This window comes from Pinus tabuliformis, chromosome Q (assembly GCF_031772625.1).
Source record: "Pinus tabuliformis cultivar Carrire ecotype Pingquan chromosome Q, CPIR1, whole genome shotgun sequence".
In the NCBI taxonomy this organism is placed as follows: domain Eukaryota; kingdom Viridiplantae; phylum Streptophyta; class Pinopsida; order Pinales; family Pinaceae; genus Pinus; species Pinus tabuliformis.
This window is the reverse complement of record NC_142296.1, coordinates 1,013,540,987-1,013,558,452: the sequence shown is the minus strand read 5'-3', so window position 1 is coordinate 1,013,558,452 and position 17,466 is coordinate 1,013,540,987.

The window sequence follows — 17,466 nt, the reverse complement described above, 5'->3', positions numbered from 1 at the left end:
GAACTTCTTAGATTCAAAGGTTTCCTCGTGAATAGTTTAGTACGGGAACTGGATAGAAGTAGTTTTCAGGTAAAGCTCACTATTGATTGTTTATGGCCGATCGATCTTGGGTGGGATCCAAGCATCGTACTAACTATTAGAGGGACAGGCTGTATCTCAAGCTTGGGCTTTAATGCATCTGCATTTGGAGGGGTTATTGTGTGCTGGAAAGAATGCCTCTGGAAATATCAAAACGCATCTGCATTTGGAGGGGTAATAGGACCCAATAATGCAATTGAAGGATGTTGCCACTAAACTGCTCATCATCTGGGAAACTATGATACTGAATTGTCCATCCGAAAAAGAAGTGTTGTTTGGTGATCCTGAACGAAATTTGAAACAGAAAGTCTATGAAATCCTTGAAGGCTTCAGCTCTTGAAAATACAATGAAAAATTGTGCAATGCTGCAATTCGATTTATGTTTTGTGCTCACGCTCTTTAAGATCTTCATCTACAACCTTTTGCTTTAAATTCTCAAATCCCTATTTTCATTTTTATCTGTCACTGAGGGAGTTTCTGGTATCAACATTGAGGGTGAACAGGGAGATTGAATGGCATCCAATGCATGGTCGTTGCCAACATTAGCTTTCACTAGAGATTGGGATTTACAAGTATAGTCACGGAATAGCTCAGAAATTCTGAGAGACAATGGTCAAACAATATTATGTTTGCACTGTTTGTTGCAATCTGAAATCTCTAGTTCTGAGAGACAATGGTCAAACAACATTATGTTTGCACTGTTTGCTGCAATCTGAAATCTCCAGTTTGTGGAGCCAACAACCAATGGTTCGAACTGAAAATCTCCTCTGTGTGGCACCTCAAAGAACCGTACTTGCCTACCGTTTCCTGTTCCTTTCCCAGTTCCCGATGCAAGGTAGGGACTAGCTGCCATGCAGCCTCCCTTGTTTTTAATATGAATATTAATTATTTCTTAAAAAAAATAGCAAAGAATAATTTTAGTTTTATTATGTTTGATTCGGTAGCTTGGCCAAAAATTATGATAAATATAGAATGCATGGTGCTATAACATTAGTGAAATTAGATTATTCAAATACCATAAACACATGGTTTGGATAGATAGGATAGGAAGTGTTATATAATTAAAGATAATGATATGAAAAATGAAAGTGTAGTTTAGTTATTAAATATATATTTATTTCTTATGGAATTTGATAATATAATTATTGAGATTTTTTATTATTTAAAATGTAATTTTAGTACAAGAAGTTTTTTAACACATTAAATTATCCATGTTATATAGTTTAAATTTACAATTCCAATAATTTTTTGTGAAATTTTAAATAAAATTAACTAGAAAATATATTAAAAAAAACTAAAAAATATTGAAATAAACTAAATTAGAATGAAAATGAATTAAACTATTAACTTTTCAAAAACTATAACACTCTACAGTACTAGTCTGTTTACACTTCAACTTTTTCTTGAAGAGGAGATGCCAGTGAGAGTAGTGTAAAGAGACTATAATTTCACTTAGAAAATAATAGAAATTTTAGTGAGATTTTGAAAAAAATAGATTGAAACTTTTTGAAATTTTTGTTATAGCTTTAAGATTTTGAATGTGTTGGGATTTTTTAATAGTGCTGAATTTATTTCCACCATTAAAAAAACTATTCAATCACTTTAATAGTCAAATTTTTTCAAAATTTTCTTCCCGAATTCTAACCAAAAATTTACTGTCCAGCCCAAATTGTAGACTCGGTAGACAATGCCGACGTGAGTGCGGTTGGGTATGGTAAATTGAATGTAGACCATACTTCACCTCAGAGTTGTCACAGCAAGTGGAGCCACTGCGTACATAATTGAAAACTTTGTAAGGTCGGGTTGGTAATCAGAGGGATATAAATGGGCCATGTCACTGTCATGATGGTTGGATGATATTTCTTGACTCTTTGGTATTTCTGGGGCATTCGCAGGTACAGCTCGAGCATGGTACCGTGTTTTACATTTTGTTAGTTATAAACCTGTCATTCTCTGATCGTTTTTCCCCGTCAATAATGGTTCAAGTCAGTCAAGAAGGTAACCCAGAAAATTAAAATATCCAACTTTAACTATAGTATATTAACCTTTGATACGGATGTCCCTAATATATCTTTAAACAATATCAAGTCAGTCAAGAAGGTAACCCAGAAAATTAAAATATCCGGGTCTATTAACCCTTGGTACGGATGTCCTAAATATATGTGTAAAAAAATCAAATTAAAAGGGAAAAAATCAATTTTACCCAATATAAACCATTTGCGTTGTTTAAACCATTTCAGTTTTAAATTTTATTTTTATTGTTTATTTCTTTTCTTTTTTAATTTGGGTGATGTTTAAGTTATTTTTAGTCTTGGGGTTCACGTAATGGAGATTAAAAAGTGTACACCTCGCGACTACAATCACTTTATCATGTCAAAATACTTTCTATTTTGGAAAAATGAAATTAAAAATAAACATTTTTAAGCACGAAAAAACTATATATTTGTATTATAATCAAAAATTGTTATATATAGAATGATAATATTGTTGCCAGATAAGCCGTAGTTTGAATACTCGTCCTATCTTGAAACTCTCAAAGGATGTAATATCCAGAAGGAGTTGTCTATAATGTGACTTTTTGGAGATTCCGGTGACGGAATCAGGCGGAAGAAATTGAGGTTAAATCTTGATTTGTTGCAGTTAAAATGGTTTTTTAACTGCATATTTGGATTCAGCACCCTGAAAAACCCCTTGGACGCTTTCATTGTGCAGAAACTAGCTATCAAACTTGCGATTCCAATAAATTCCTGCCGGATTTCGACCGGAAAAACCCGCCGGAAAGGCTTTCAAAAAATCGCGTTATAGACAACTGCATATCCAGAATACACGTCCCATCTTGAAACTCTCAAAGGATGTAATATCCAGAATTACATGCCCGGAAGTTGTGTGTTGTTTTATCAGATGTAAATAGTGCTCCAAATGTTTCAATTTACCACAAGAGTATGATGCAAATAAGGAAAGAAACTAAACAGCTAGTAACTATAGAAGCCTTTATATGTGCATAAGACAATAAAAAAAACCAAAATTTCTACCATAAGTTATATGCTATATGTCTTGAAATTGGAAATCCTGGATCTGGTAGATATTGCTGTTTTTCTTTATCTGCATTCTCCATATACCTTGCGGCAAGGAAAGACCCATTTTAGATATAAATATTCTAATGTTTAATATTTTTTGAATTAAAATGAATTAACAATTTGTCTTACATGGTGTAGAATAGTTAGTGATAGGGTGTTTCATTAAGACCTTCATTGTTGTAAAGGTTGCTGATTCTAAATTTTGTGAGCACAAATCCAACCATGAGTATATTGACCAAATGTGGTTCCTAGATAATTTTGACATCTTAAATACTCTTGGATCATAATTATTAAATTAATTAATTTTATAAATTGGTAAACATATTACATGCCCCCATCCCACCTAATTTTTTATTTTTTTTAGGCCAAGCAAAATTACCCTAGAGAGTCTTTAGGATTACATTGAATATTTATAAAAGAGAAGAAAGAGAAATGAAATTTAAATTAGAATTATCTACAATGCTTGACAACAACTACAAATCATTAGAAAAAAAAAATGATAGCGCTTGAGATTGAACTACAAGAAATGAAAAATAGGATGCAAGAAATACAACACAAAAAACAAACAATAATCGAAGAAAACTACACCCTGAGAGACAAGATTAAAGAATTAAAAGAACAACTAAATAATAATTCATCCCTAAGTAGCACAGACAATAAATTAGATATCAAACGCATAAAAGACAAAATCGACAAACTAATTGAACTAGATCATGAGCGCCCCAAAGAGCGATGAACCTTATAATTGTTCGTATACAAGAGCAAAACAATGAGGACACATTAGAAATACTAAAAGAACAATTGAAAACTAAGTCACAAATTCAAACAACTTAACTCATCAAAGAAAAAAGGGTGGGAAAGATACTTCAGCATAAATGCAGACTAGTCCATGTTATGGTAAGTCGTAATGACCATAAATTAAATATACTTAGTAAATCCCCAAGCCTTAAAGGATCAGGAATCTTTATAAATGAAAATCTTATTCCAGAAGACTAAGTTGAACTAAGGAAAGAGGTCCAAAAGGTCAAGTAGGAAAGAAAGGAAGGGAAATGGGCAATCATCAGAAATAGGAAAGCTATTATTAGAGATAGAGTCAAAAAAAAAAGCGATAAATAGGAATTAGGAACACTCTGAATTCTCTTCCGGAACTATCGTGGTTTTCCATTGCATAAAGGTCCTCTATTAACTTGGATCACAAGTGACTTTGATCTTATTTTCTTAGTTAAAACTTGGGAGCATGATGAATCTAGTCTCCCCCGCAGATAGTTTCATTCTTTGGTCAACTTGGAACAGGAAATCCTCTTGTAGAGGTTTTGGTGGTTTAGCTTGTAAATAAAAAATAATGTTTATTCTCATATTTGGCTTCATAAGATCGACCCCCTCAATCAATACATTTGGATTGAAATTTATAACCCTAACACCAATAGAATTTTTCTCACAATTTGTCATTTCACCCTTATCAACTCTATCTCCAATAAGAAAAACAACATGGATAAGGACCACCCCTTCAATACCTTAGCACAAGACATCCATAGCCTAAGGAATTAAGGTAATATGCTTTTGCTTGGGGACTTCAATGTGAGAACCACTAATAACTAAGCTACACTCCTAAGTAATAACTCTAACCCTAACCCCTTATGGCTAGATGAGGACTGTGAATTAGATAATAGATTCAAAAGAAATTATGAAGACATAAACAAGAACCTATTTGGTATTGATCTTATCAAGCTTTGTAGTTCTCAAGACTTGATAATGTATAATGGAATTAATAAGTGGCCAACTTCCAACTAGATGACTTGTCTTCATGGGTTGGGCAGTAGTGTTGTGGATTATGCGATATCTAACACCCATGTTCTCAACTGTATTGTAAATTTTGGACTCCTAAATGACCATGAACACTACAACAGAACAAGGAAATAATGCCTAAAATCGCACCGAAATTCAGTGTTTTTCAGTTCATGAATTGGGCACCTTTCCCAATGCAAAAATGGGCATGACCAAGTATGTTTTTATTAGCGCCATATTTTGAGCCGTAAATTTCTCTAGAAACAACATCGGAAATAGCCTCGGAAAAATGGCGCCATAAATAACGCCTGAAATAGCACCCCACAATTTTCTGGGAGTTGTGCCCGAATTTGCACCGGAATTAAACTTGTAAGTACTACTAGGAATTACGTCGTAAATAACACCTGGAACAGTTCCATTTTAGTGTTAGAAATAGCGCCAGGACTTGCTTCCAATTTGTCTCTTGTTTGACTTCTAGTTTAACACCCAATTTTGCTTCATGTTTTGCTTCTAGTTTTGCCTCTAGTGTGACTTCCAATTTTTCTTCCCATTTTTCTTCTAGTGTGGCTTCCAATTTTGCTTCTAGTGTGGCTTCCAATTTTACTTCGAGTTTTACTTCTAGTGTGTCTTCCAATTTTGCTTCCAGTTTTGCTTCTAATGTGGCTTCCAATTTTGTGTCAAGTTTTCCTTCTAGTGTGGCTTCCAATTTGGCTTCAATTGTTTCTTCTTCTTTTTTTGCTTCCAATCGTAGGAAATAGCGTCAGGTTTAGCATGAGGATATGTGTCTAGTTTGGTTTCTGATTTTGCTTCTAGTGTGGCTTCAAAATTTTCTTCCAATTTGGATTACATTGTTGCTTCTTTCTTTGCTTCCAAAAAATGATTATTGTTTTGAATATAGTTAATTTAATATGTTTTATTTTAATTTAATTAATTAATCATATCATGTCTCTTAAATAAGTTATATGATTATACATCATATGAATGCATTTGAAATATTTTATAGCACAACATTTATAAAAAAAATAGGGAAACAGATATCCATACAAATTAACAACATCATTATACTTATTAAATCTCCATCAAAATAGAATCTACAACATCCAGTATATATAAAATAACAAGATAATTATTGTAACATGATCATCATCTATAATTAAAACAAGTGAATCAAATATCTATAATTTAAGTGAATTTGACAACATCAATCATGAGCAGTAAATCAAAATCATCATATGTAATAAATGTGCATCGCAATCATCAACCACTTTCAACATATAAAAATTGATGAGTTAATACTAACAATATCATCATCATATATGTCTTTGGAGACTCTCTCATTACAATTCAAAAATGTATCAAATTGAATCATTGCAAGGACCCAAATACAATACCAACTCTACAAAGAATCCAATTGATCATGGATAAATTTGAAATTTTGGAGTTCTATCATATCAAGAGAGATAAAAACACTTTAGCGGACAATCAAGCCAACAAAGGTGTCAATTTGGTTCAAGGCAAGTTGATGGAGGAGGGCGGCATAAAAACTATATGTCACATACCATGATTTCTCATAATTTGAGGATATTGAGATGCTTAAGGGTAATTGAGGAGGATAATATGACTCACTAAGGTTGCATAAATTTGGTAGTCATTCCATGGTACAAAATCTCATTGGTGATCACTCCTGCAGAATGACGGTTCATTCATCCAACATATGTTTAAACGCAAGGATTAATGCTAAGCATGTGGCCAGGTGGGATGTCGTCAGGAAAGGATTTGATATTTTTGTGGTTGAGGAAGAACGTCTGAGTTTGACCATGTGTGTTTATGGTCCAAACCAAGAAGCAATGAATTCACAATTGCTAATGTGAACAACATTAAACTTGAAGGGACTCCCCCCACTTTCATGTTGGAGTTCAAGTCTGGTTATACGAGGATGGTTGTGTAGAATTCACGCATAATGGCTCTCTATACATTCTTTCTATGCCGAAAGATCATGGCCTCCTCGTCATGCAATGGCATTGGTGTCTCCCCTAATGAGACTGATCGGGCATTCAAGCAGGAAATCGAGATTATGTCCAGAACAGGTGGGATAATAATTTATGAGGATCGCTTTCATTTCACTATGGTAATGGGTCAGTTGGAAGGTCTAAAAAAATATGTTGAAATTGTGCAAGCGACGGTGGAGGTAATTATTTCCAAGATATAAAATCTTGATTACAAGGTGGATAACTTTGATGATCAAGTGCTCTGTATTTAGCTCAAAAATCAAAGTTCTCATAATCATCGAAACCTGAACGATCGTGTCTGTCTCGATGATACGATCCCAACACAACTCATTTCACTCAAAACTGAGTTCGTATGAGGAAGATATCATGTTCTATCTGCTTTGCCAAACAGAGGAATTTTTGAAAAAAAATGTACAGTCATTGCACAGTCAGCAGTCCGTATTGCTGACATGGCAGGTGACTGGGCAGGTCAACGAATTGGTCAATGTCCAATCAGGTTTTGCCAAGTGGCATATTTTGGTTGGTCCACAGGTGTGGTGATTTGGCATGTTTTTACTGGTCGGAGGATGGACCAATGAGGAGGGGACAAGTGGCAAGCCCAGAGGCCACCACATGTCCCTCCCCAAAGGTCAAGCTGGGCATTGGCGCGAAGTGTAAAATTTATGGGCAAGTCAGTGGATTCGAACTCGCAACCTCGCCCACATTAACCTCACGCCTTACCGTTCTATTGCTATGTTGGTTCTTAATAATTCATGGTTGCCGATTAAAGTTATGGTGATATACGTTGACAGTTGGGGGGAGGAGGGAGCCAGCCCCATGGGCAGCCCCCTCCCATGTGACCAGTTGCGAAGAAATGAAGGCTGCAACAAACCTTAACCGCGGCATTACCACGACATGTGACCAGTGCCAAACCATCCGGCGGCGAGCATAAAACGTAACTATTTGCATTAACTGCACCAGGTAATCCGCATGTGACCACTCCATGTAAAACCACCAGCATTTATGCTAATGGTTAGCCTAACTGCACGTTTAAATGCGCTAATCCAAGTTTAACTTAATTAAACTGCACTTATCCGATAGTTAATTTCGGGATTAAGTTGGCAGATTTGATCAATTCGGAGATTCCTCCATCTTTGGCAAAACTAACTGGAGTTCTCCAGTTTTAGAGGATTTTTACTAGGAGAAACAGTTTCTGCCATAACTTTTGCAAAATTCAACCAAATTAGGATCAGGAAAAGGTGTTCCTAGATGATTTGTTCGTTCTGAGCATATAATTCAATCAGGTTTTAGGAGTAGTAGAGCATTGTAAACAACTCTTTTTCCATTATTGAGCTAATACAGAGGCCCAAGCCATGGAAGCTGGACCAAGAAGATGTAGCCCAGGAGGGGTGAACTCCTTCATCAAAACACTGTGTTAAGTGTTAATTTTGATGGTTTGTTGTACATTTGTTTGTTTTTGTTCAACACTTGATTTTCATGTTATTTTTCTCATGAACTTAAGATAAAACTTGACAAATTTACTTGTTTTCATTCACAAACACCATAAGGAAACCTATGCACATGAAGCAATTGATAAGCATTTGTTTTAAAATTCTAAAGTTGAAATTATCACAACAAAACTAACATTCAACAACATATCAATTTGGTATCAGAGCAAAAGGTTATTTAATTGATTTCTTGAGTTTTATGCAAGTAGGGTTTTAATGGTTGCCAATTTGTGATGCTTACAAGGTTAAAGTTGCAGAGAGGAGAAGGAAAACTATTATTTGAACCTCCTAAGGTAATTCCTAGAAGAAGGAGAGCCACAAGGCCACAATCTCCACCCAAAGTTCCAATCCCAGTTGCATTTGAAGCACCTCAAGTTTTACCTTCAATTGAGATTGAGGAGGTACAAGCAATACCAGAAGCTGAGCTTGAATCCAAAGCCATCATGTCTGGAGCAAGAGAGATTGAAGGTCTTTCAGAAGAGGAAGCATTCAAGAAAGATTTCTATGACTTAACTGACATGGTTAGATTCCTATATGAAGAGAGGAATACTAGAATGGCTGGAGAGAGTTCTAAGCCCCCACATGGAGAGAGAAGATCAGAGGATAAAAAAGATGAAAAGAAGGATTCAAAGGGTAATGGAGGAAAGCCTCCTCCATCTCCACCATCTTCATCATCTTCCTCATCATCTTCATCATCCTCATCATCTCAAACAACATCATCTTCCACTTCCGCCACAAAAAATGTTCATACTCATTCAAAAATTCCAAAATAAAAAAGTCCCTTACTCAAATTGGACATTAAGCTTGAACTTCCCATGTACAATGGTGAGGTGAGTGCAGAAAAGTTAGACAATTGGATTCGACAATTGGAGGTTTATTGCAAAAGTCATAACCTTCAAGAAGATGACATGAAAATCTAGTTGGCTTCATTGAGGCTAGAAGGAGCAGCACTAGTCTGGTGGGAAGCAAAGACTCAGGAGGAAATGCGAATTCATGGTAAGATATCCATTTCTTGGGTTGAATTTGTTTCTGAAATTAAAAGACAGTTTTACCCTTTAGCCTATATGCAAAAAGCCATTATGAGTTAGCAAAATTTTAGGCAACTCAAGGGCCAAACAGTTCAAGACTATGCCCAAGAGTTTAGAAAGAGGGCTTTGTTGTTAGGAGTAAATTTAAATTCCCAAGATACATTGTTGAAATATATTGGGGGTTTACATTCCTACTTAAAACATACTATCCTTATGTTCAATCCAAGCAACTTATATTAGGTATGTGTGAAAGCCACACACCTTGAAGCAAGAGGAAAGAGCATTCAAGAAGAGGGTAGTAAGAAGAATCCATTTAAGGGTAAGGAGAAAGAGAAGGGTGGAAAATGGAAAGGAAAGAAGAATGCAAGTGTGAAGAAAGAAGGGGCGAAAACTATATTCTAACATTGTTCCAAAGTGGAGCATGATGAAACCCACTGTTGGAAATTACATCCCGAACTAAGGCCTAAGAAACCAAACAATAAGGGAAAACAAAAGATGACAGCTACCACACAACATGATCTTGGATCAGATTCTGGTGATGAGACCAAGATTTCAGCCATGGTCACAAAAGGAAAAGAAGTTATTGCAAGCACTAGTTCCTCACATAGTCACAACAACACTCCAAATGAAGAATCAAGGATAGAGTTGTTCCATGTAAGGGTAATTTCAAATCATACAAAGATTGATGCATTATTTGATAGTGGGTCATAATTGAACTTAATTTCAGAAGACTTGGTCAAAAATCTTAACCTTGAAACTATACCTCATCATAAACCATATCCCTTGGGTTGGATAGTCAATAATGAAAATTTACATGTTACAAGGAAATGCTTATTCAGGTTTGCCATTACTAAAAAATTCATTGATGAAGTTGAGTTAGATGTAGTTCCATTTGACATCTCAGGAATAATTTTGGGAAGTCCTTATTTGTATGATATGAAAGCACTATTTTACCTCCATGAGAACAAATACCTATTTCTCAAGGATGGAGTGGAGTATATTGTGAGAGCCCATCATAAAAAGTTAAACATTTCTTTGGTTGATGCAGGGCAGATGAAGAGACTAGTAAATGCAAGTAAAAGTTTTGTGCTTCTCATGATAAAGAAAAAGAATGATATTGATTATGAATCTTTTGAAGTTTGTGATGATAAGTTAAAATCTGACTTGTTTGATGTGGTAAGAAAGCCTGGTGATATGTTTCAGGAACTAAAGGGGTTACCTCCTAAGAGGAGAATTCAGCATGAGATATAATTGCAGTAGGATGTTCCACTTCCAAACATTGGCATGTATCGCATGTAGATCATGGAGAGTATGGAAATCAAGAAGAAAATTCAAGAATTTTTTAACAAAGGTATCATATGCCCGTCTACTTCGCCATGAGGTTCACCCATTGTCTTAGTGCCAAAGAAGGATGGGACTTGGTGCATGTGTGTGGATTTCCGTGCACTGAACAAAATAACGGTAAAGAATCGTTATCCACTCCCAAGAATTGATGATTTGCTTGATCAATTGAGGTATGAAAAGTATTTCACTAAGTTAGACTTACGAAGTGGTTATCATCAAGATAGAATAGTTGAAGAGGACATTTGGAAAACCGCATTTAAAACTAAACAAGGATTGTTTGAGTAGCTTGTTATGCATTTCGGTCTTACAAATGCTCTAGCTACTTTCATGAGAGTTATGAATGATGTATTGAGACCATTTCTAGATGACTTTGTCATTGTTTATTTAGATGATATTCTCATATTTAGCAAATCCATAGATGAACATGTCATGCATGTGAACAAAGTACTTGATGTCTTGAGAAAAGAACAATTATTTTTAAAGATGTCAAAGTGTGAATTTGGCAAGACATCTTTAGTGTATTCAGGACACATTGTTGGAGGAGGTGATTTGAAGATAGACCCCTCTAAGGTTGAGGTCATTATGAATTGGCCCAAGCCAAATACAGTTACAGAGGTAAGAAGATTTCTTGGGGCAGCACAATATTGGAGGAAATTTATTGCTAATTTTTCTTCCATTGCAGCACCACTACATGCATTGACTAGTGTCAAGAAAGTCTTCCATTGGGGAGATGTACAACAAAAAGAATTTGATGTTTTAAAACAAAAGATCAGTTCAACACCGGTATTGGCTCTTTCGGATCTTAAACAGCCTTTTGAGATTCAAACGGATGCTAGTGATTACACCATGGGAGCAGTTCTTACGTAGCATGTTAAGCCCATTTCATTTCATTATGAAATTCTTAATGGTGTTGTGACTAACTATCCCACTTATGACAGAACTTTACGCATTGGAACAAAGTGTTAAAAAATGGAAACACTCTTTGATGGGGAAGGAGACCATCATCCATACTGACCATCAATAATTGCAGTACTTACAATCACATTCAAAGTTGCAACAATCACGACACTTTAGATGGATGGGTTTTATACAAAAATTTCATTTTTTTATCAAGTATAAAAGGGGAATCTACAATAAGGTATTTGATATGCTTTCTAGGCTATGGTAAATTCATCTATTTTACTCAAGCACAATTCTGTTTTACATGAAAGTTACATTGAGCAATATGCATATGATATTGACTTTCAAGATGTGTATGCAAGCTTGAGGCAAGGAAACCAAATTGAAGAGTTAGATTACCATGTACATAACAGTTTGTTGTATCATTTTGGCAAGTTATGTATTCCACAGGGAGAAAGAAATAGTGTCATAAGAGAGGCACACACTTCATTTATTGTTGGACACTTTGGTGTAGGCAAGACAATAGCGAATCTCCAAAGGTATTGTTATTAGCCACACATGTTCGATAATGTATCTCATTTCATTAGAGGATGTTATTTGTGTGCAACGAGTAAGCCTAACAATAGGAAACTAGGATTGTACACTCCACTTCCAGTACCTTCACGTCCATGGGAGAGTATCTCAATGGATTTTGTAGTAGATCTTCCATTTTCAAGGAAAGGTCATGATTACTTGTATGTAGTTATAGACAAGTTCAGTAAGATGTGTATTCTAACGCCATGTAAAAAGAAAATTACAGCTGAACAAACATCTCATTTTTTCTTCCAAAATATTTGGGTTCATTTTGGTCTTCCTACTTCCATTATAAGTGATCAAGATTATTGATTTGTTGGGTATTTTTGGTCAAATTTGTGGGACATGATGGACACTAAGTTGAAGAAGAGTACAACCTTTCATCCGCAAACAGATGGACAAACCGAGGTGGTCAACAAGAAAGTCATTCATCTTCTTAGAGGATATTGCAGCAAACATCGCAAGTTGTGGGATGAACAGTTGCATTACATATACCATGCATACAACAGGGAAAAGCGTTCTTCCACAAACACATCGCCATTTGAGGCATGTTTTGGTTACTTGCCAAGATCACCATTAGACTTCATATTTGAGAAATATGTCGCCATCGATGGTCATAGTGTGATCCGGATTTAAACAGGAACGCAACAAATTACAGAGATAACCATAAACACAAAGATGTAGTGAAATAATACTTCATTTCATTAATGTAAAATAATGAAATATGCTTACATACAGCAACGGAAATAAACCAGCTAAGGCAATGGTAGCTTATCTCTGAGAAGAGATGTGGCAGCTACATGCCTCTGAACTGTGTTACAATGAGGCTCAAAGGCCTATTTATTGTTGAGAAACAATGGAAAACCCTTAATATCCCAAAACCTAACCCTAGAAGATGAAACGCCAAATTGTGGACCCCGTTTGGGTAAATTGGTACATTAATTTCCCGGGGTCGTAACTTTGGCACCCAATCTCCATTTGACACGTACAATAGCTTGTTAGAAAGATCTATCCGAGAAATATAACTTTGGGAAGAGAAACATCGGTCCATGGACCCATGTTGCTCCCATTTTTCCCAAAAAAATGTCGTTTAGGGCCTCAAAACAGCTCCGAAAGTTCAGGACCCGAAAAACTGCTAAAAATAGTAAATTGTGCTATAATTATGGAAACTAAAAAACTGAAAGAGACAGTTGTGGGGGTCCAAATGGGATAGGTGGGTGGCCACCAACATCCACCTGGATCATTCCTCCCCCCTTAGGAAGCAATGGTCCCCATTGCGTTGAGTTCCTCCATCTGTTGAACTTGTTCTGCAATCTCTGATGTGTCCAGTAATGGTGGGAAGCATGGTCGACGACGGTCCACATTGAACACTTGGTGCAGGCGAAGGAATGGAGGAATGTTGTGCTCCAAAGCATTATTCCCCACAGCCTTGGTACTGCTATAAGGACCATGTTAGAGTGGTTTGAGCTTCTGATGGGCTCTTGTAAGGCGTTCTTTCTGTAGATGTAACCAAACTTTGTCACCCACCTGAAACTTGTGTGGTACCCCTGTGGGTGAGGAGAATTCGTTCCTATGTTCTGCCATGATCGTATCCCTTTGCTGCTACTGCTGCATGGAGGAACCCTTTGCGGGGGTCATGGATGTGGCAATGATCTTCCCCTTACTTTGGGAGCGAACTAGACAAAAAATAAATTTCATAGTGTGGGAGATGAGCTTGCTGCCTTTCTTAGTAGAGATCAAAGAGGTGGCAGTAGGTGGGGCTACCTCTGGTATCCTATATAATGAATTATCCAAAGAAATAATGACAGCATGAGGCCTTGACTCATACACAGCATGTCACCTCCACAAGTATGGCTGGCCTAATAATACATCACAAACTTCCAGAGGTGTAACATCACACAATACCTCGTCTGTGAAGGGCTTGATGCTGTAGGGAAGGCGGCATTACTGGCGAACTTTGAGATCTCGTCCTTCATGAAGCCACCTGATACTATACGGTTGCGGGTGTGGTGTAGTCGGTAGGCCCAACCGCTTCACGACCTCTGCTGAAATGAGGTTCTTTTGGCTGCCACTATTGACAATGAATTGCAGCGGCGAACCCTTCACCCACATCTATGAGTGGAAAAGACGTTCCCCCTCCTCTAGATCTTCGGGTTCATTCTTATGGATCTTGGCGGTGGCAACAATGACATTGGGCTCCGCATCAATGATCTGATTCCCTTTGCCATTCCCCTTGTCGGGTTTTGACTCAGGGTCGGAACATGCATCTGATTCTGAAGCCTTCAACTCGGCCACCAGCGACTGCTTGGTCCGACACTCACTTTTGTTATGAGTGGGACTCTTATGGAACTCACACCACTTTCCTATGTCCTTCTTCGACTTCATGGTGTTGTTCTTTTCTTGCGGCTTTGACGGGTTGTCTTGGGTCACCTCGCCTTAGCTTTGTCCTTTGGTCTTTGGATTTGCAGATCCAAAGTTTCGCTTCTTCTGTTTGAACTTTTGCTCGATTTTGACAGTGTATCGATACGCCGTGCCGAGTGAGGAGATGTTCAGGAACTCCATCTCTTCCTGGATGTATTTGTGTAGGCAGCCGCGATATTTGAGTACCAAATGCAACTCAGAGTCCTTGATACCCAAATGTGTGCGAAGGGTATGAAAAATGTTTGTGAACTCTGGCACATCTTGGTCCCTTCCTAATCTAGTGTGGTCCATCTGATGTATTTGTCCTCATAGCTTTTGACAAGGTAGTACTGCTCCTTGACGGCATCCCAGAATGAATCCCAAGTGGGTGTGGCTAAAAATAGTGAGCCCGTACTTTCATTCTTCTGCTCGTAGTAGGTTTCCCACCAGTCCTTGACGTGGGGGGCTGCTTTGAGAAGAGTGAAAACAATCTTTTCCCGACTCGAAAATTCATGAATAGAAAAATACCCATCTAGCAGATTTAACCATTTATCTACGACATTTGTGTCTATTTGACCCTCAAAGATGGGGATTTCAAAATTAACTTGTACCTTAAAGGGTGTGGCATTTCCATAGTATCTATTGGAAGTCGATGCGTCGCCTCGGGGTAGTCACTGAAGGATCTATGCAATGCTATCCATCATCGCGTTCCTTTGCCGCTCGAGGGCTTCTTCGAGCAAGATTTTGATAGGATCTCCTGCCCCCTCATCTTTCTTCTCATCCGCCATGGGAGGCCATCGGGTTTTGCAGGGCTGGTCTTGCAAAGGTTAGATCAGTTCAAGCCCTAACTCTGTATATCCCGACCTCGTTGGGGACATGCAAGGAAAAACAGAGAAAACGCAGACTGCTCTGATACCACTGATCTGGATTTAAACAGGAACGCAACAAATTACAGAGATAACCATAAACACAGAGATGTAGCGAAATAATACTTCATTTCATTAATGTAAAATACTGAAATATGCTTACAAACAGCAATGGAAATAAACCAGCTAGGGTGATGGTAGCTTATCTCTGAGAAGAGATGTGGCGGCTACATGCCTCTAAATTGTGTTATAATGAGGCTCGAAGGCCTATTTATTGTTGAGAAACAATGGAAAACCCTTAATATCCCAAAACCTAACCCTAGAAGATGAAACACCAAATTGTGGGCCCCGTTTGGGTAAATTGGTGCATTAATTTCCCAGGGTCGTAACTTTGGCACCCGATCTCCATTTGACACGTACAATAGCTCGTTAGAAAGATCTATCCAAGAACTATAACTTTGGGATGAGAAACATCAATCCATGGACCAATGTTGCTCCCATATTTCCAAAAAAAACGTCATTTAGGGCCTCAAAACGGCTCCAGAAGTTCAGGACCCGAAAAACTGCTAAAAATAGTAAATTGTGCTATAATTACAGAAACTGAAAAATTGAAAGAGACAGTTGTGGGGGTCCAAATGGGATAGGTGGGTGGCCACCAACATCCACCTGGATCATAGTGACATTGATAAGGCAAGGAAGTTCATAGAGAAAATTCAGTTGATACATCACACAGTGCAAGAACAGCTTGAAAGAAGTCAAAGGAGCTACAAGGGAAGGCATGACAAACACCGTTTCGATCATAAATTTCAAGTTGGAGACGAAGTTTGGTTATATATTAGCAAAGAGAGACTTCAAGGGGAAGGTAAAAAGTTGAATCTAGTCCGTTATGGTCCTTTTAAAATTCTGGAAAGATTGGTCACAATGCATTTAAGCTAGATTTGCCTCCTTATACACAAATATACTTTGTTGTTAATGTTGAGAATTTGAGATTGTTTGAGCCTAATTTGATTGATGATCAAGGAGAGCATGTTCAACTTCCATCAATAGATGATTTCTCACCAGAATATCTTGATGAAATTCAACAAGATCTCATACTTGACAGAAGAACTAGAACTTTCAAGAGAGGGAATGTCGAATACCTTCGAGTGGGGCTGAAGGGACAAAATCCTTCTAAGGCCAAATGGATGTAGATCGAGAAAGTAAGGGAGTTGTACCCTCAACTTCTGAATAATTAATAGTATCTTTTGGGGTCCAAAAGGCGTCCAGTGGGGAGGAATGATCAGGTGCTTAGTATATAGCTCAAAAATCAATGTTCTCAAAATCATTTGAAACCTGAACAACCGCATTCGTCTCAGTGATACGATCCCAATGTAACTCATTTCACTCAAAACCGAGTTCATATGAGGAAGATATCGTGTTTTATCTGCTTTGCCAAATACAGGAATTTTTGAAAAAAAAATGTACAGTCACTGCACAGTCAGCAGTCCGTACTGCCGATGTGGCATGTAACTGGGCAGGTCAACGAATTGGTCAATGTCAAATTAAGTTTCTCCAAGTGGCATACTGTAGTTGGTCTGCAGGTGTGGTGATTTGGCATGTTTTTACTGGTCGAAAGATGGACTAATGAGGAGGGGGAAAGTGGAAATCACGAAGGCTACCACATGTCCCTCCCCAAAGGTCGGGTTGGGCATTCACGCGCAGTGTAAAATTTATGGATAGGTCGGTGGAGTCTTGCCCACATTAACCTCATGCCTTACCATTCTACTGTTGTGTTGGTTCTTAATAGTTCATGGTTGACAATTATAGTTATGGTGATATACGTTGACAGTTGGAGGGAGGAGGGAGCCAGCCCCGCGGGTCAGCCCCCTCCCATGTGACTAGTTACAAAGAACCGGAGGCTGCAACAAACCTTAACCACG